This window comes from Mastigoproctus giganteus, chromosome 10, assembly GCF_048544385.1.
Source record: "Mastigoproctus giganteus isolate SK-2022 chromosome 10, ASM4854438v1, whole genome shotgun sequence".
NCBI classification, from domain to species: domain Eukaryota; kingdom Metazoa; phylum Arthropoda; class Arachnida; order Uropygi; family Thelyphonidae; genus Mastigoproctus; species Mastigoproctus giganteus.
This window is the reverse complement of record NC_143584.1, coordinates 25,945,549-25,965,617: the sequence shown is the minus strand read 5'-3', so window position 1 is coordinate 25,965,617 and position 20,069 is coordinate 25,945,549. Positions and strand designations below refer to the sequence as shown.

Genomic DNA, 20,069 nt, shown 5'->3' with positions numbered 1-20,069 from the left:
TCGAGTCAGGTTTCGGTCTGAGAAACTTTCACTGTTCTTTTAAAAGGTGACCAAGTTAGTGGGTAAGGACGATAGCTGAATGGGTGACATTTTGTCATCTCATAGTTTACCGAGAAAGAGATTTTAATGCGATGTTTGATTTAACTTCCAACATTTGAACTTAAAACCCATGACTCCAATTCATTAAACCTAACACTAAGTAGGAAGTTTGGCGACAGATCACTGTTTGTAACTTAAGTAAATAGGCTATTTCTTCTACGGTAGTACAGCTTAAGGACGCTGTGATCTTAAATGAAATGGCTGAGGCTAAAAAGAAGAAACGCTGTGATCACAAGGTTTCACAACAAATGACTCAGCAAGGTCACTGCCCCGTGATATCATAGAAATCAGGTCGCATGATCAGTTCATTTGCAGTCTCCACCCTGTCTCCAAGTACGATTATGTGCCTATAAAAGCAGCGGTGTAATCCAGCATCGAGAGACACCAGCCAACGTCCCCAAATCACCATGGCCCGTCTTGTGGTAAGTTATTCTTCTTTCTCTGTACTTTGAGTTTAACGGGTTAAGTAGAATGAACTACATTTTAACTACAATTCTATTTAATCTTGGAAATAATACTTTTGCACACAGACCTTAGATCTGAGTTTAATTTACGAAAGTGTTGTCTAATGTCCAACATGTGCAAGGAGAAGGAGCCACAAAAATAAATGTCGTTCCTGCTATGTTTACATTGTATAAACTGAGATTTTAGTTTCGTTTATTTAACTGTTTTTTCTTTCTTTCCACAGTTCGTTGTCTTTGCCATCCTGGCCCTCATTGTAACAGTCTTTGCTGTCTATGGAGGTGACTACATCCGCCATGATGACAAGCACGGCTACTCAGGGGACAGCGTGCGTTACAACTATCGCCAAGATGGAGGACTTGGTGTTGGAGGCTTAGGGGGATATGGATATGGCCACTATGGAGGTTACTACGGACACTAAAAGATGTCATCATCTACCCATTGAGACAGTCCTTAAGCGCTAACAAATAGGTCATCAGTCAGAAGAGATTCCATTTATATTTTTCATGTTGTAGGCTTTTGAAACATCTTAAATAAAGTTTATTTTTGTAATTTAAATAACTCTGTGTTGAAGAAGTTATTTTAATCGTTTTACACTGTTTATAAAAAAGCAATTAGGGTTTGGGGTGGAGATTTTATTTTCATTTAGGGATGACAATAACTCCTGCAACTTGGGATGAAGCGAGACAATTTGAACAGTGGTGTACCATAGAAGAAAAATGAATTGAGGAGATGGCGAGAAACTTCGGACAGGTGTAAGGGACATTTATAGGGGCTGTATAACAATTACCAAAAAGGTTACATTACAGAAGTCGATATAAGATGCTCGAAAACATGGTCACATGATCAGTACATCGTATGATGCCCTGCAAAGACTAAACAGGCCTGACAGCTAGCGGTGAACCATGCTCGATATAAGGGTGCCTATAAGATTCTGTGGCAACAAATCCCGTTCTTCCATCAGCACACTCCTTAACAAGTAATGGTGATGTTGGCTGTCGTGGTGCGACCCCGAAGGGTGTTTCACACATATTCGATCGAATTTAAGTCTGTGGATTGTGCTGGCCACGACAGTCGTTGGATATCTTCAGTTTCAAGATATACCGCCACCACTTGAGTTTTATGTGCAATAGCGTTGTTGTGCATGAAAAGAAAATCTGGGCCAACCGCACCACTAAAATGTTGCACATAATGTTCAAGGATCTGTTCTCCGTACCTCTGTGCAGTTACGATAGTCCTACCAAAAACATGAAGAGGGGTGTGGCAGATGATCATTATTCCGCCCCACACAAGAACATCGCGTCCACCGTAAGTGTTCCTTTCTCTGATGTTCGATGGATGATACTGCATTCCTTGTTGTCTCCAGATGAAATAACGCCACGCCTAGAATCTGTTTGTAGACTAAAACGAGACTCATCAGAGAACAGAACTGTACCAAATTTGTCAGGGCTCCAAGTCACATGTTTATGGCACCAGTTTCGACGAGCTCTGCGTTGGTTTGGGATACAAACCACTGATGTTCTTGCGTAGAATCCACTTGAATTGAGCCTTCCTAACACAGTGTGGTTGGAAATGTTTTCAGCTGTAGGGACAGTGGATGAGAGGACGTCGTAGGGTTCCGTCTTGTTGTTAGAGCCAGACAGTGGTCTGTTGACCTTGACAAGCTCTTCTTGTAATGGGTCTCTAAAAATTATCTCATTAGGGTCATCCGGAAAGTTATTACATATAGCCATGTGTACTATACATGGCTGTATGCCATGTATAGTACAAAGGAACTGGATGCAAAAAATAATTTTGATATCACATACTTGGATTTCAGGAAAGCTTTTGACACTGTTGCCCATGGAAGACTATTGTACAAATTGGAGCAGAATGGTATTAAGGGTAAGTTGCTACAATGGATAAAAGGATGGTTAAGTGAGAGAAAACAGAGGGTGGTAATCAATGGGTGCTGCTCTTCTTGGACTAATGTTATTAGTGGAGTCCCACAGGGTTCGGTGTTGGGTCCTCTGTTGTTTTGTTCATTTATCAATGATATTGATGAAGGTATATCAGGCTTAGTATTGAAGTTTGCAGATGATACAAAGGTTGGCAGGGTTGTTAATGACAGTAATGGCAGTGTGTTACTGCAACAGGATCTAGATAATTCGGGCAGATGGGCTAAGAAGTGGCAACTGAAGTTTAACCTTGACAAATGCAAAGTACTGCATATGGGTAGAAGTAACCCCAGAGAAACGTACCAACTGTGTGGTACTACACTTAAGGTGGTAGAAAATGAAAAAGACCTGGGAGTAATTGTGCAGTCAGATATGAAGTTTTCTGAGCAATGCAAACAGGCTGCCACGGCAGGTCATGGGGTTTTGTCAATGATATATAGGAATTTTGCTAGCAGGGAAAAGGAGGTGATTATTCCTCTGTATAAGGCAATGGTCAGGCCACGCCTTGAGTACTGCGTACAGGTCTGGAGGCCTCATTTAAGGAAGGATGTAGATTTACTTGAGCGTGTACAGAGAAGGGCAACAAGATTGGTGAGGGGAATGAAGAGATCCTCTTACCAAGAGGGACGTATTGCAGTGGCTGGAGACTAGGCACCTGCGCGGTGATCTGATTGAGGTGTATAAGGCCTTGAATGGGTTGACCACGCTGAATTCTGATGGGATCCTTCCACTTGTTCAGATTACGAACCTAAGGGGGCATAAATTCAAATTAAGAAAGGGCAGATGTAGAATGGATATGCGGAAATTTGCATTTAGCCAGCAGGTGATTAATTGCTGGAACAAACTTCCATCTGTCGTTGTGGAAGTTGATAGGTTGAATAAATTTAAGGAGGAACTGGACAGGCATTTGGAGGGAATGGTGTGATTTTTTTTGGCTGATGCTGCATAAGCTCATAGATTTGCTTTCTTGCATCGCATGCCACTACTACTACTACTGTGTCTGTAAATTGCGTTCTCGGGTCGATTTATCATGTTTTGCTGGACGAAAGGGAAAACCTTGCTATTTATGCCTGACACCGACTAACTCAGTCACAGAGTGAAAAAAGCCATAAAATTTCCTCGCGTCATCGACGGGATTCGAATTCGGGCCTTTCCTACCCAGTGTGGGGAGGACGGTGACGATACCACTGTGCTACTCGTGCAGAAAAACTGCTTCCATAGTGCCGAGACAACGCTGCGTGACACATTTAGCCAACGTGCCACCTCCGCCTGAAATCCTGGCTTCAAGTGGTCCAATGACCAGCCATCATAAAGAATCATCTCAACGACATGATTTGCCATCCTGAATACTGGAGATGTGGCTGTTCCACTGAGCAATCCATAAAATGGGAATGAAGTGACGTGGTCGCGACCTGAGTTTTTATAGGCATGAATAATTTGCATAATGTGCGACTCTGTTAGCTGGTGGCTCGATTTCTATCCGATATGCGGAATCAGGATGCTTATTATACCAAATTTTCGCCTTCGGCTACACTGTTTACAATAAAATATTCATGAAAAACATTTTGTTCTCTTAATTTTGTCGAGCAGTTTATTTTTGAGACAAACTAAATGATTAATAAAGAGAGTTCTTCGATGGTAGCCCAGTTGGTATAACCACCGTCGCGCGCCTCGGTATCCAGGTGGGCAGGAGCAGCAGTGCGTAGCACACGCTTCTTGATTAGACCGGGGTTCGAGCCCGTGAGCCATCAAATACGGAGGATGCGGAAAGGTCGGGGAATCACCACCGCATACCCCCCAGAGCAATATTGCCTTAGTTGCTGATGCTCCTAAAACCCAAATAACGACAATAATATAACCACCGTCCTTTCCACACTGGGTGGAAAAGACCTGAATTCTGTCAATGGCGCAAGGAATTTTTATCGGTCTTTTTCACAACGTGGCTGAGTTAGTCGATGTCAAGAGAGGGTAATATGGTGTTTCTCCCAGATTTTCTTCGAAATAGAACACATAATTTACAGACATCTCATATACTGCGAAATGGGGCTTTGGCATCTGAAACCATACAACATAATAACACAAGTCCACAGTGAAAATGTCGTGAGTCCTTGTTCTCGGGTTCGAATTCCGTCAATGTTTCGAGAAACTTTTTCTCATCGTGGCTAAGGTTAGTTAATATTAGGCGAGGGTTGCATTGTTTCTTTATCCGGAAACTCGGTTTTTCGTCCATCAAACAGGGTGATTGTTGTAGGATCTTAGGCGCATCAGCAACTTGGATCATATTACATTGTATATATTTTGTGTGTAAATTGCGTGTGTTCTGTGATGGATTTGATGAACGAAAAACCCAATTTCCGGGAGAAAAAGCTACGCTATCATCACCTGAGATCGACAAACTCAGCCAATTTGTGAAAACGGCCCATAAAAATTTCTCGTATCAGTGACGAGATTCCACCTCAGGTGTTTTCCACCCGGTGTAAGGAGAACGGTGATTTTATCCACTGTGCTACACACGAGGACAGCAAATAGGCGAATCAAATACAGAACACACGAAATTTACAGATATATTTTTATGGTAAGTTAATATATATTTTTTACAATATGGTTTATGTCACTGATGAGCTTAAAACCCTACAACCACCAACCAACCATTTTCTCTGCCCGCCTAGCTTAGGCCCCCTAATGATTCTTGAAATCTTGGGTGTGCCTACCATCTTCATGATCAGTTTTGATAGCGGGTGGAAATTTGCAGCTGTATTCTGTAATTTCCATAGGTTAGGACGATATCGGAGGACCACCAATTTTTAGATTGTGGATGGGCTTCCAATAGTGGCATTCAGTACTTGAGGTCATAGTATCTGCTGATCTGTGCTCGTAGAGCTGAGGACCATATGAGAAAATCATAGAGTAGGATCGGCAAAAGGCATCTTTGGATGTATTATGTCATCCCTGCCTATGATGTATACCAAGAAATCTTTGCACTGTTAATATTATCAATAAGATTATACAATGAGGAACTGGATCCCCCACAATAGTTCGTAATCTTAAAACCTTTTGATAATAACATAGAGCTGTCAGCAATGACAATTTTAACCAACGATCCCATGGGTGGACTGTCTCTGTTTCTGAAAAACTTTGTTATGAAAACAGATAGAATATTCCTAGCTATCAAACTACTGATAACAACCGGTTGTTTTATCTTTAGGTTTGACCCCAATTTCTTGTTAAATAGGAAATAATTTCTACCTAGGAAGGGCCCAGTCTCTTGACTGTCATTTTGAAATACAAAATGTCTGACTGCTCTAATCTCTTCTGAATGGTTGGTTTATCTTTTTTTTTCGGTATAAAGAAAGATGGAGAGATTAATTTTTGCTCCGTTCACTTTATCCATTGACCTATCGCAATTATTTTTCTCACCTTCGCAAGCTGATTTTGTCATAAAATGGGCCGATTGTCGTTAATCACTTCAGTAACCTCGAAATACAAATGAATCAAATTAGCACCCTACGTGTCGCTGTTTTGTAAGAAGTGTCCTCCAAAGCGCGATAAAAGGACAGTTTTAAGGACCGTGGTCGAATTCGGCAGCACAAACTAATTCCATATTTCCTGGATGATATTTTCCTCCATCCTTCCTCTCAAGGAAACCCCACCCTAAAAGGAAATGGGAAAAATATCTGTTCCAATCTAATCAATCACTTTATTGCCAAGAATATACGGAGACTTTTTCTGAAACAGCCAATCCATTGGAAGAGGGACTTACGTATACAAAGGTTAACGTAGAATTGAAGTTATAACAAAAAAATTAGAAACAAATTGAGGAATGGCTGCGTTAATATTTGTTTAGCGACAACTGCCCCAGAAGAAATATTATAAAAAAAGTTAGGCATAATGATATGTATACACAAAAGTTGGTTTCAGAACCTTACCAGACCTTGGAAACAACGTCTAACTAAGCGTATTTCAACGAATGTGAAGATGATACACTTGCAGTAGATCTGTGCAGTCATCTTCTGACTGCAATTTACTGCTGAAAATACTAGCATAATATGGAATTCTACTTTCCGGATTATGCTTTATTTATTAAAAATACCTTTTCCCCAGACTGGACATTACATTGAACTAATTGCAATTTCCCACCAGCTACTTTTGGTGGCAGAGACTTCACATTCACATTACAAGAACTCCACAACTTCAATGTCTTATAATTGAGCGGGCATAGTTTTTTTTTTTTTATTATGAAAATCCCAAACACGAGAGGTATTGGAACCTATAGTACTTAGTTTGGAGGTTGAGAAGACGAAAGAAGATATTTGTTGACATTGTACTTGAACTTCTGTAGACTAATTTTCAGGAAATACGTATGAAGGATGGTTGTTCCAGAAAACGGCAGTTGAATGAATAAACGAGGAAGATGAAAAGTTGGTTCTGTGAGTTTGAAGTTGGACTGTTTTGAAAGAGAGAGCAGGAATTATAGAAGCCAATTCAGAAGAACAGTGCCCATGGAAGTATCTGTAGAAGAGGCATGCAGCAGAAACAGTACGTCTATGAGACAGAGAGTGGAGAGACTTTGTTAGAGAGGAGTCATTAATTAACCTAACTGCCCTCTTCTGAATGGAATCAAGAAGCCTGAGAGAGGTTTTGGGGGCCCCACCCTAGATGTGGGAACAATATTCCATGCCAGGGCGGATTTGCGATTTGTACAGAGTGAGCAACTGTTTGGAAGAAACGTAACGCCGAGAGCGAAAGAGAAAACGAAATTTTTTAGAGGCAGAAGAAGCAATATTTGTAATGTGCTTGTGCAAAGAGAGATTAGAAGTCAGGGTAATCCCCAAAACAGATATATCATTTTGCCTAGAAATCTGAGTGTCACTAAAGATAAGCATAGGAGCAGAAGAATCCTTTTTGAGAGATATAAGACAAGACTGAGTTTTAGAAGGGTTGAAATCAACTAAGTTGTCTTTGCCCCACTGAAGAATTACCTGACGATCGGAATTTAAGGAATTGGTAGCAGAATTTCGAGAAGTTATTATTATTAATATCCATATGATGCAAGGAAGCCTGAGGCTTATGCTGCACCAGGAAAAAAAAAGTTCCCATATAACCCTGTGAGAGAGAGAGAGAGAAAGTCAAAAGTAGAAGGGAATCACCAAGAAAGAGAAGAATGATGATATCCAGCTCAGGACCCTGGGTGTGCCAGGCCCATACTCACCAGATGTGAACCCCCGGGGTTGAAGCTGATTGAGCAGGGCAAGGTTTCTCAAAATGGAAAGTGGAATGCAATGTGCTATCATCCACAAAACTATGGATAGGATTTACAGTCAATGGAAAAAGGTCATTAATATACACGAGGAAAAGAATTGTGGAAGGAACTGAACCTTGGGGAACACCGGTTAGTGGAGAAGTTAGAAGACAGACAGCCATCTACCATCACCCTCAGTGAGCGATAACAGAGAAAACTGGATAAACAATTACTAAAAACAGTTGGAAAACCATAAGATGGAAGCTTGTTTAGAAGACCGTTATGCCAAACACGATTGAAACCCTTTGAGTTGTCAAGAGCAACTGCTTGTTTTTCACCAATCTTTTCCGTTGAATTTGTACATAAATGAGTAACATAAGCCAGAATATCACCAGTGGTGCTGTTAGTCTGTAATTATCTGTACACTAGTGTAAATAGGTGCCGGTGATACCAGGGAAGCTGGCTGGGCCCCTAGCGCAATAAGTGATAATAATAAGCCCTAGCTTGGACGCGTACTGGGAAAGAGCCTTCCAAGAATATTTATGGACCTTTTTCTAAACGTGGCTAAGTTAGTTGATCTCGGACGACGATTATTTCGATTTTTCTTCCGAAAACTCGGTTTCTCATCTAGCAAATCGAACACCACAATTTATGGACATAATGTACATGGCGCAATATGGTCTAAGGCACTAATGCCCTTAAAAACCCCTACAACAAAAGCAGTGAATCTGTACACCCTGCTGGCAGAATGGTAATAATCACCGTCTTCTCCACCTCAGGTGGAAAAGATTCGAATCCCCTCATTATCTCCAGCAACATTCGTGGACTTTTTTTCATTCAGCGGCTCAATTAGTCTCAGGTAAGGATAGCAAAATTTTTCCTCCCGGAAACTTGAGATTTTTGTCTGGGAAAACAGGCAAACCGATCAGAAAAACATGCAATTTATGAACATAATATGCATGGATGGATGAAGTTGTAACCCTAATAATCTGGCAACCCTAGTATCACAAAAAAAAGTATTAGATATTTGAAAATAGGGTACAAACTAGGAGCATAATTAGAATAATCATAAAAATTACCTAAAAGGCTTAAAATTACGAAAAAAATAAACTTTAAATTATTGTACAGAAATGTGTTACGGAGGCTGAAAGCATCCATTAACACCTTGCGTTAGAAGCGCCCCTTATACGAAGAACCCATTTATAAGATTTGCCTTGAGTGGGGGAAATAGAACCAAATTTATCGTTTTGTCTCCAATTCACATGAAACATAAGAGAAATAGATTCAGTATGGAAATTAATGAATATTCATTACATGTAAGACGAGAAATGCATGCCGAGTATCATAAATAAACAGCACTGGCAGTGATTATATTCCTTCAACAATTACGAGAAAGGTCGGGATTCGAATCGTCACTCAGAAATTCTCGCATTAAGCTCTTTCTCGGCCACTTTGTGAAAAGAGGCCGAGAAAGAGCTTAATACCAAGTTTGATTTAACGTGCAAGATTCGAACTTAAACCCATGACTCCAATACATTAAACTTAACGCTAAGTAGAAAGAGTGTCTATAGATCACTATTTGTAACCTAAGTGACGTGGCTGTTTCTACTACGGTACTAGAACTTAAGGACGCTGTGATCGCAAGTGAAATGGCTGACGCTGAAACGAAGAAACCTTGTGAAGGGCACAAGTTTTCACAGTAAATGGTTCAGTAAGGTCACTGCCCTGTATGGCATCACAGAAATCAGGTCGCATGATTAGTTTATTCACAGTCTCCACCCTGTCTCCAAGTACGATCGTGCCTATAAAAGCAGCCGCGTAGACGAGCATCGACAGATTCCAACCAACATCTACAAATCACCATGGCCCGTCTTGTGGTAAGTTACTCTTCTTTCTCTGTAGTCTGCTTTTAAAGGACTAAGTAGAATGAATGCAACTGTAGACTTAAAGTTGAAAACTTAACTTTTATATTCTCTCTCTCTACAGTTTGTTGTCTTTGCCATCCTGGCCCTCGCTGTAACAGTCTTTGCAGTCTATGGAGGTGACTACATCCGCCATGACACCAAGCACGGCTACTCAGGGGACAGCGAGCGTTACAACTATCGCCAAGATGGGGGACTTGGTGTAGGTGGCTTAGGAGGATATGGATATGGACATTATGGAGACTACTATGGACATTAAAAGACTTAGAGATGTCATCAGTTGCCCATTTAGACAGTCCTTAAGCGCTAACAAATAGGTCATCAGTCAGAAGAGATTCTATTTACATTTTACATGTTGTAGGCTTTTGAAACATCTTAAATAAAGTTTATTTTTATTATTTAAATATCTGTGTGTTGAAGAACTTAATTTAATATCATTCACTCTCTTCGTATATAAAGAATGAATATTTGGAGTTGCATAAGAGACCAATAAATTCCCCAGAAATTGCTGCTTCCATCTTATTATTTACTCACCTACGTTTGGGAATTAAACTCAAATGACCATGATGCTAGAAGGGAAATACGCTGTTGAAACAAGTTAGCTTTTAAAGCAAAGATTTTTGGAGAAAGAACTGTCACAAATCCTTTTCTTTTATAAGAAATTCAACCTTTCCAATCATAAAGGTCACCAATCCGTGGTTTTTAATATTAGAAACCAATTGGACAGTTTACAGGAGTGTATGAAACCAGATATAGTCTTCTCTCTTTAAGTGTCTGCCTTTTGCATATTGCTGCATTCTAAAGATTTGAATTCAAAAATAAAAACTTAAGTTTAGAATTTGATGTGTGGAACAGGAAGGTGATTGAGCGGGAGGAAGTGATCTTATTGAGCAGTTTTACATAGAATCTTTGAAGTTGTAGAAGTTTTGTTCCTTTTGCTTGTTCTATCCATTTCAATGACTGCACGCCATTGAAATGCAGAGAAAGGCAAAAGAAAGAAATAATCGTTAATTGAAAGTATTTACTTTTAGAAAACGAACAAAATCAATAATGAGAGTTCCTGCTAACAGCATACCAAATGAAGAATACCTGCATTTAGAGCAATACCCTCTTGCTTCTGTCCATATGTCATGATTGTAAAGTGTATGTTTAAGACCCGATTTACCTTGCTGGGTCGCACAGTTGGCGGAATCGCGATCCTCCTCCACACCGGATGGAAAAGACCTGAGTTCGAGTCCCGTCGATGGCAGGGGGAATTTTTATGGGCATTTTTCTCAACGTGGCTGAGTTGGTCGGTTTCAAGCATGGGTAGCATGGTTTATTCTCCCGGAAACTGGGGGTTTTTCGTCCAGCAAACTGAAAAATCGACTAAGAACACATGCAATTTACAGACATATTATATCCGGCGCAATATGGCCTTAGTCGCTGGTGCTCCTAATATCCTATACCACCAGAACAATTTCTTATTATATGGGCTGAAAAACCTGAAAAATCTTAGAGCAAATCAGGTATGCACATCGCCCATTGACTTTGTGTGTTGATCCTGTCCCAGGACCAAAGGGAAAGAACCCCCCCATTGCAGTAGAGATGACCCTAGCAAGCAGAGTTGTCAGCCGATTGATCCTGAACGGGCCAACACAGGATCTACTGTCTTGGTCGACGCAGGAACTGAATCAGTGCATTAAAGCTGTTCCCTTAACCACCAGGATGTCTCTTTCCGAAAAGTCCACGGCGTGCAAGGCATGGCAGACATGTCGGGTTCTAGTGATGGTGATCTAGAACCAATAGCCTGAACAGAAAAATATAGGCAAAGTTCTCGGCAGTAGCATCCACAGTCCAGGGATTTCGTTGGAGTGTTCATATTGTCTCTCAATTATTCTGTCTCCCTCTCCCCTTTTCACATTCTTGGCTTTGCGTATGCCATTAGTGAAGGTGTTCAAGAGCAGGTATAGGCGTCAGCTCCCAGTGATGCTAATCTGTAGATCCAGCAGCGCCATTGGGAGGTCCTCACCACATTCAGGTGCTTATGTCGAGTAGCCGAGGGACAGAAATCGAGGAATGTTACAGGCTAGCTGAAGTGGAATTAAAAGTAGTTCTGGATGAAATCTTCTTTGGAGGGGTTACGATTAGTCACACAGAAATTTTATCTTGTAGAGTTTTACACACGAGGCAATAATACCTCTCAGAGGTGGGGAGATCCGATTGATGTGTATAAGCCTGAAGTGGATCAGTAAAAAATATGGCGATCTCAGTTTAAAGAGTGTCATGGTTTGCTTCTTGGAATTTCAGTTTTTCATCCATAAAAACTGGCAAACCAGCTGAAGAATACAAGCGCTATTACATATACAGGGTGTCTCAAAAATATTGGTACAAACGTTTAGGGGAGGTAGATAAAATCTAAAAAGACAGTAATTAGTGGCAAATATTTATTTGACATAATATTAACAATGGAGTACGAGATGGATGCATTTGATGATGTTACAACAGATGCTCGAAGGTTCCGCCACGAGACGCGATGCGTGCGTGACACCGACGCAGCATGGATTGGCGGACACGGTCGAACACACCTGGAGTTTCTTTGACAGTAGCAGCAGCGCAGACGAGTCTCGCCACGAGATCCATTTCTGTCTCCACAGGCGGTTCATTCACGATAGATTTGAGTGTCCCCACAGAAAGAAATCAAGGCTCGATAAATCAGGTGAGCGTGGGGGCCAAGCAACGGGTCCACCACGGCCAATCCATCGACGCCCAAAACGCCTGTTCAAATAGTCACGAACACACCTTCCATAATGGGCAGGTGCCCCATCATGTTGAAACCAAATTTTTCGTCTCACATTTACTGGAACATCGTCAAGTAACCCTGGTAGAACTTGTTCAATAAAGATCCGATATTTAGCGGAGTTCATGCGGGATGGTAACAGGTATGGGCCGACTAAGCAGTCACCGACCATACCTGCCGACACATTTATTGCGAAGCGATGTTGTGCCGCATGGGGACGCACACCGTGTGGGTTGTGGTGAGCCCACACATGAGCATTGTGCTGATTGAATAAGCTTTCCCGAGTGAAATACGACTCATCCGTGAACAAAACATAGGCTGGAAAATTGAAGTCTTGAAGACTTTCTTGGAGAAACCACTGCGCAAAAGCCACACGTGCAGGGTGATCTTGGGGTAACAGTAACTGAACCCTTTGGAGATGAAACGGGTGTAAGGAATCGTCGTGCCAGACACGCTGTACACTGCAATGAGACACTGCTAAGGTAGAGGCAACGGCACGTGTGCTGTTATTAGGATTATTCTGGACGGCATTCAACACACTTTCTTCCATGGTGTAGCACAGGTTCGTCTTCCATATTAGAGTTATAAACTTATTCTAAATCAAAAATCAAGGTCCAAAGACGGATTTCAACCCAGAATTGGGTCATTTGTAAATGGGTACTTCCTAAATTCACTTTAATTCACAGAAAGAGCGCAGGGAAAAATTACACTTTATTGCAATTTAACAGAGAAGGTTGTTTGCTATAATTTCTCAATGGTGTAGCTTATATTAATCTCGGCAATGGTCAGGTTGCCGTGAAAAGTAATAGGAACTGGTTCGAGTTCAAAACAGCTATTATAACTGTAATATGCGCTTAGGAAAATCTGATCGAAATTAACTTTAATTAAGTATTTCGCATTGCTGATTTAATGAATAAAAATTGTTCTACATTCCTCCCATTTGATATTTAACATAATTAACCTCGAAAATGCGATTACGTAGAATCATTAGGGTAGCCAGTTATTAAATTACGTGGAGTCATTTTAAAGTTATTAAATATTAAGCTTAATGGTGCATATTCGAACATAAAATAAACTTTATGGTTCCTGCAAAGGAGAATTAAATCAAATTTAAATCAAATTACAGATAACAAAATTTGTTAGAACTTCTACAGTTCAATTCTCAGAGCACAAAAAGCCGAAATATTCTTCATTTCATTCTAATTATTCCATCGATGGCCAAACTACTTGTGAATACAATCCGGCTCACTGAAAATTGATAAAGAAATAATGCAAAGCCCTTTACAATGTTTTATGCAAAATATTAATGAAATTATTCTTTTTTCAAAACCTTTTGAAACTGGATTGCTTGCAAAATGGCTACTTACCACGCCAGGACAGAGATCCTTTGAGAAGTCGCTTGTTTCTTCTCGAGTAAACAGTTTGGTCCAAAGCGATTGATCTGGCAATCTTCCCTTTCTTTTTTTGGGCCACAATGTACGATGTTGCTTTCCTACCTGGAATTGTTTTAAGCGTGGAACGTTCTTTTCACAAACCACAGAAGACAATACTACCATCCGTGGCGAATTGTTTCTTAGCAAAACTCAACTGCCACATTGCGCATTCGAAGGTTCAAAGAATGTACTCCCATCGATGGTACGAGAATTGAAGTCAAATGCCACATTTTTGCAAACTTAACGAAGTCTTTTCCATGTTCATCTTTTCGATGACTGATCTCCCATTTCAATGTCTGAAAAAAGTGATAAATTAACGAAATATGCAAAGTTCATAGTAATATTCGCGTTATGTGGCCAACATGCATTTGCATATTTTGGTAATCTTACGTCTTCTGATTAAATCTACTGAAGGGTAGGTTGGTTTCATTTATGATGGGGTAATAAACTAATGGAAGTGAAAGTTGTCAATGGCCTCATTCGAATATACAATGCCTCCCGTTTATTAATCTCATGGACGCCATGAGATTCATCAGTCCAGTGTCACCATCTAGTGGCTTGTTTAAGAATTAATATTAAGAGATATTGATTGTACAGCACTGTACTCTTTTCTACGTTTCCCGTTGAATGAAATTAATCTCGCTAGATGGCGGCACGATCACACAACTTTTGAACTCGATTTAATTTTGTTATAGAGGCTCACGAATGGTTGAGGCGTGCCGCGATCGGTAAAGTTAGTGCGGGGAGGAGACAGGGGGTGGAAGGTATGGGGTAGATAGGGAAGGCAACTCCAAAGAGGTCAATGGGGACGTGCCCCACCAGAATAAGACGGGGTTGCAGTGGGGGAGGGGGACAGAGAATGGCCGTTCTCTCCCCCCATTCCAGGGGAAGGGATTTAGAGTGAACTGGGTTAGAGTACCCCGTTCAGATCACAGCCAGTAAGACTTAGGATTCTACCTCACAAATCATTTTAATTTGAGAACACAGTGAGAGGCCACCATTAGACCTTAATCGCAAATGAAAACATAAATTTCTTCTACGCTAATTCATAATAAGATTAGAGCAGTGGATGGCCACCATGAGATATTGCCACTACAGGTATTTAATAACTCACAACTTATTCAGTGAGACAAGCAGCGCCGAGGATATCATAGTCACAAAAGAAGTTTTCTTTTTTAAATTGTCCTGAACTATAAGATGAGGAGATCATCTCACTACTCATTTTACTCTTGAGCATTAAACGACACCATAAGAAGTTTCCTCAAGTTAACTGATGTATCCTCCTGTTCTGCTGTCAGGTTATACTTATATATTGGAAGTAATGGATGGCCAACCTGAGACCATACCCAACACACACACCCACTACATAAATGGGGCAAGCAGCCACAATGAAGCTACTGCCCCCCAAAAAATCTATTATATTTAGGCCACCCGAATAATTAAATTCATCTGCTGTGCTGTCTTATGTCTGTTAATTGCATGTGTTCTATGGTAGATTTGTCTGTTTGCTGGATGAAAAACCCCAGTTTCTGGAGAAAAAACCTTGCTATCTACGCCTGAGATCGACTAACTCAGCCACGGACTGAAAAAAGCCCATTAAAGTTCCTCGCATCATCGACGGGATTCGAACCCTGGCCTTTTCCACCCGGTGTGGGGAGAACGAAGCTACAACCCCAAAAGCCTTAGAGATTTTCAGGATCATCATCAAATATCAATTTAACAGTCCAGGCGCCAGATAGTAAAAAACGAGGATGCTGCCTTGGGTCCTAGAATTATTCTTTTATTTTGAGTTGGTTATTTGGTATAGCCATCCAAGTAGTGGTCCAGCGCAAATATTTGTATCCAGTCCTGTGTCAGTTAATATGGTTCGGACGTAGTTGTCAGTTGGTTCCTGGTTGTCAGTTTCCTCGAAAACCAGGTTTTAATGGTGGTCATTATTGATGGTTGTAGGTTACAGTTGGTACTGTTTTCTTGCGTGTTCCAGGTTTCTCCAATATTAGTAGCGTGATTCATCATCACAGAGGAAGAGAAAAATCATCGGCCTTGGCGCCGACTTCGCCAATATCAAGGGCCATGAATTCATCTAGAATCATGTTCCACAACAGAGGTCCCAGCGTAAAGCCCTGCGTGCACCCCTTGTGGATTTATCTGGTTAACTTCCTCTACGGTGCATATACTTCGACTTTTCTCTGTATTCCCTTATACAAAGGGATGATTGCCTCCTTATTCTTGCTAGCAAAATTCCTGTATATCACTGACAATACCCCATGAGCTGCTCTGGCCGTCTGTGTACAATGCCCAGAGAACTTCATACCTGACTGCACAATTTCCCCCAGGTCTTTTTCATTTTCCACTACCCTGACTAGTACCATACAGTTGGTACGTTACTCTGGGTTTACTGCTATCTGTATGCAGTACTTTGCATTTGTCAATTTTTAACTTCAATTTCCATTTCTCAGCCCATCTGAGAAACTTTTCAAGATCATCTAGCAGTAACATACTGTCGTTACTGTCATTAACCACCCTGTCAACCTTTGTATCATCTGAAAACTTGGACAGTAAGCCTGATATGCCTTCATCAATATCATTGATAAATATACAAAACAACAGTGGACCCAACACCGAACCCTGTGGGACTCCACTAATAACATTAGTCCACGCAGAGGCGGATTTAACGGCGGGCGCACCGGGCGCGCGCCCTGGGCCCCGACTTCTGAAGGGCCCACGCAAAACCCCAACAAATTAGTTGAACATATTAGTTAAAAACTTTGTGATTATTATTATGCTATTATTAATTATATTATACATATATTATATTCAAATTTTATTGGAAATAAAACATTAATAGTACATAATATTTTTTATTTATTTAAAAAATTGGTTAACATGTATTTTTATTTTCCCTGTCTCTCTCTTTTTTTTTTAAGGGGCCCAATATTTTCTTCTGCGCCCGGGGGCCTCAAACGACCTTAATCCGCTCCTGAGTCCACGAAGAGCAGTGTCCATTGATTACCACTCTCTCTCTCTCTCTCTCTCTCTCTCTCTCTCTCTCTCTCTCTCAGGCATTATTTCTTTAATCAGTGACTTCGTAATTTTCCCTGGAACAGAAGTTAAACTAATAGGCTTGTAATTTCTCGTGTCACCCTTTGAACCCCCTTTGTGAATTTCGGATATATTCGTACATCTCCAGTCCGCGGGGACCTCTCCTTAATCCAAGGACACTCTCATAATTATGGCTAAGGGTTTGCTTATTTTCTTCGCTGCCTCGCTTAGTATAATTGGATAGGTCGCATCCACCCCAAGTGCCTTTCTTATGTTTAACTCCAGCAATTTTCCTTCCACTTTGCTCTCAGTTATTAAAAATCATTTAGTCCCTGTTCGAGTTTGAAAAACATCCGGATCCCCTTCCCTAAAAAATCCTCACTTGTGAACGTAGATGCAAAATACCAATTCAGTTTGTCAGCAACCTGAGCAGGATCGTAAACAGTCAAACCATCGATATCAAGTGGACCAATCTGATTCATCCCCTTCCTTCTAGAGTTTACATAAGTAAAGAACTCTTTGCTGTTTTTCTTTGCATCCTTTGCCAAAGATTTCTCGTAATCTGCCTTCGCCTGCCTAATCTCCTTTGTGACTTGATTGCAGACTAGTTTACATCTACCGTTGGTCTCTGTTTTGGCTGATGATTTATATGCATCCCACGCATTTTTCTTCTCTGTCATTAGTTTCATCAGTTCATCTGACATCCATTTAGGATGTCAGATGAACCTTGAAGAGTATTTCTTAATTGGTATGAAAAGCCTATGATTGATTCCTTGAACGATTCTCATTTAGAATTTGCTAATGGTAACATCATCTCATTAAATTTATATTAAGGTATTTATTCTTAAAATAATTAATTCCTTAAAATATTAATTAATTTCTAAAATAGATTAATTTCTAAATTGTTTAATTTTAAATCGGTCGATGTGGAAAGGATTATGAACGAAAAAGACGTAAACTGTAGTCTGCTGCCCTCTGGTGGAAATTTATGAAGTTAGCGCTGGACAGATTCTGAAAGATCGGTGTCAGTGTACTTATTTCTTTTCTTAACCTGACCTGCCAGTGCCACTAAGTTCGCACAGTTTTGATCAAACAATCGGCTTTCAATCCTTTTTATTACTCTCACGACTGATAAGGGTCACTTAAATTGTCTTTCGATGCGAACAATAATTTTTATTTATTTTAATCCTGTTTGCAGCAGAGAAACAAAGACTCCGTGACTTTTGTGATTTAATTAACGAGGCATGCAGATTTAGAACACGATCCAGTTGGTACCACTCGATCCCTTGCTTTCTTAGTAGCCCCACGAAAGAATGGCTTCCATCATACCAATTGTCAATTGTCTCTACTTGGAACAATACATAGGAATGAAACAAAACAGCAGTTCGTGAATGCCTTGGTTAAACTGATTTCGTATCATTTCTAGGAACGAAAGGAATGCTCCTCCACTTTCTTATGCAAGTAAACCTAGAAGAAGGATCCTTCAAGATCCTCCTTTATTTTTCAATTTATTATTACAAAATCTTTGTTGTAAGTGTTTGTATTTATGTCTTCAGTCTGTGTTGTCGTTTTTTTTGTAGGTAAAAGAAATAATCATTGTATTTTAGGAAGCAACTTATGTTTATAGGTTAATACAAGTGAATTGGATTATTAAAATATTTAAATAAAATTTTGTTAGAAATTAAATTCGGATGATACTAAAGAACACAAATGTATTGTATATAGGTGTAGTTGTTAAAAATAAAAATGAAAAAGAGAAAAAATGTTTAGTGTATATGCAGTAAATTAACATAATAGCAGAGAAAATAATGGAGGGGGGAGAAGAAAGGAGAAAAAGAAAGAAAAAAAAAGCCACTTCTGTTTTCGAGAATTGAACCACAACCTTTTATTAACAATAAAAAAATGAAAGAAACATGCTATCCACTACACTATACTAACTACACTGCTGAAATAGTTTTTATAAAGTTATATAAATATTAAAACGATTATTTACATGAATTTTTATTCTCTTTTAAAATTTGTTTAAACATTTTTTAAAAATTTTAATGTATATAATGAAACTATTTATTTTATTTATTTTACTAAATAAAATAAAATCGAGTCAATATCATTCTAATGGGCCAAATAAAAGCGTAAATTTTTCGAGTCTGAGTTAATTTTAATATTTAAAATCTTATTTCCTACAAAAAAATATTTTAGCTAAATTCTTTTTTTTAATTTTGACATAGGGTTAAGGTGACCCAATTAGAAATTTTTATAAATAATAATTAACACAATTAGCATAATGTTTCCCATTAAAAAAAAAAAAAATCTGTCATTTGGAAAGGTGGGAATATCGATTCCATATTTCGTCTTGGGGGGCGATTTCATAGTTCCCTTACCGTGTTATCCGCTACCTGGACGATATAGGCAAACTTTCTCAAAAAAAGAAAAAAAAAAAGAAAAAAAAATTATGCATTCTTTAAAACAAAAAATAAATAATAAATAATTCCCACATGAACTTTATTTAGTGTGATATGATCATAATAGATGGCGCTTTTGTGCAATGGTATGATTGTTTCATTAGTTCTTCAGCAGAACATTTCGCTAGTTGGCACAAATTTTCTTGGCTTCGGCTAATTTCCTACAAATAAGAAAAGGAAGTATCCTCCCCTCGAAAATAGCTTTGAATATCTTTATTTTTAGCTGTATCAGTTTCTTTCGAACACTTCTCTTGACAGGAATATAAGCACCAGCCAAAGCAACCACAGATTCTCGCACCAAACTACAGTCTGGCCACTTGAGTATTGGGAATACCGATATGATGGAATTACTATTGAGTCGTGAGCCTATTGGTTCCATAACTATACCTAATATCACAATATAGATCACATAATTCATGCATTACACTCTGGATTGGCGTTATTTATTTAATCATGGATGGTAAGCAGCGTTTCCCATTCATCTCCCATGTGGTCTAGTGGCTAGGATACCTGGCTTTCACCCAGGAGGCCCGGGTTCGATTCCCGGCATGGGAATTCCCTTTATTTTTTACTCTTCTACGCGTACCTTCATATAATTTCGACTAGAAATTCTTACAATTTCGATAAGGCATTTAAAGATTCTATACATATATTATGAGAATTCTAAAAATAAATGTATTATATAGTCAATACA

General features: G+C 39.6%; 1 non-coding gene across 1 annotated transcript; it reads left to right on the top strand.

Annotated features, from left to right (window-relative positions):
• The first annotated feature begins 19,858 nt into the window (after positions 1 to 19,858).
• TRNAE-UUC (transfer RNA glutamic acid (anticodon UUC)) lies at positions 19,859 to 19,930 on the top strand. The gene has a single exon. It is a non-coding gene; the product is annotated as a tRNA-Glu (tRNA).
• The last annotated feature ends 139 nt before the right edge of the window (positions 19,931 to 20,069 follow it).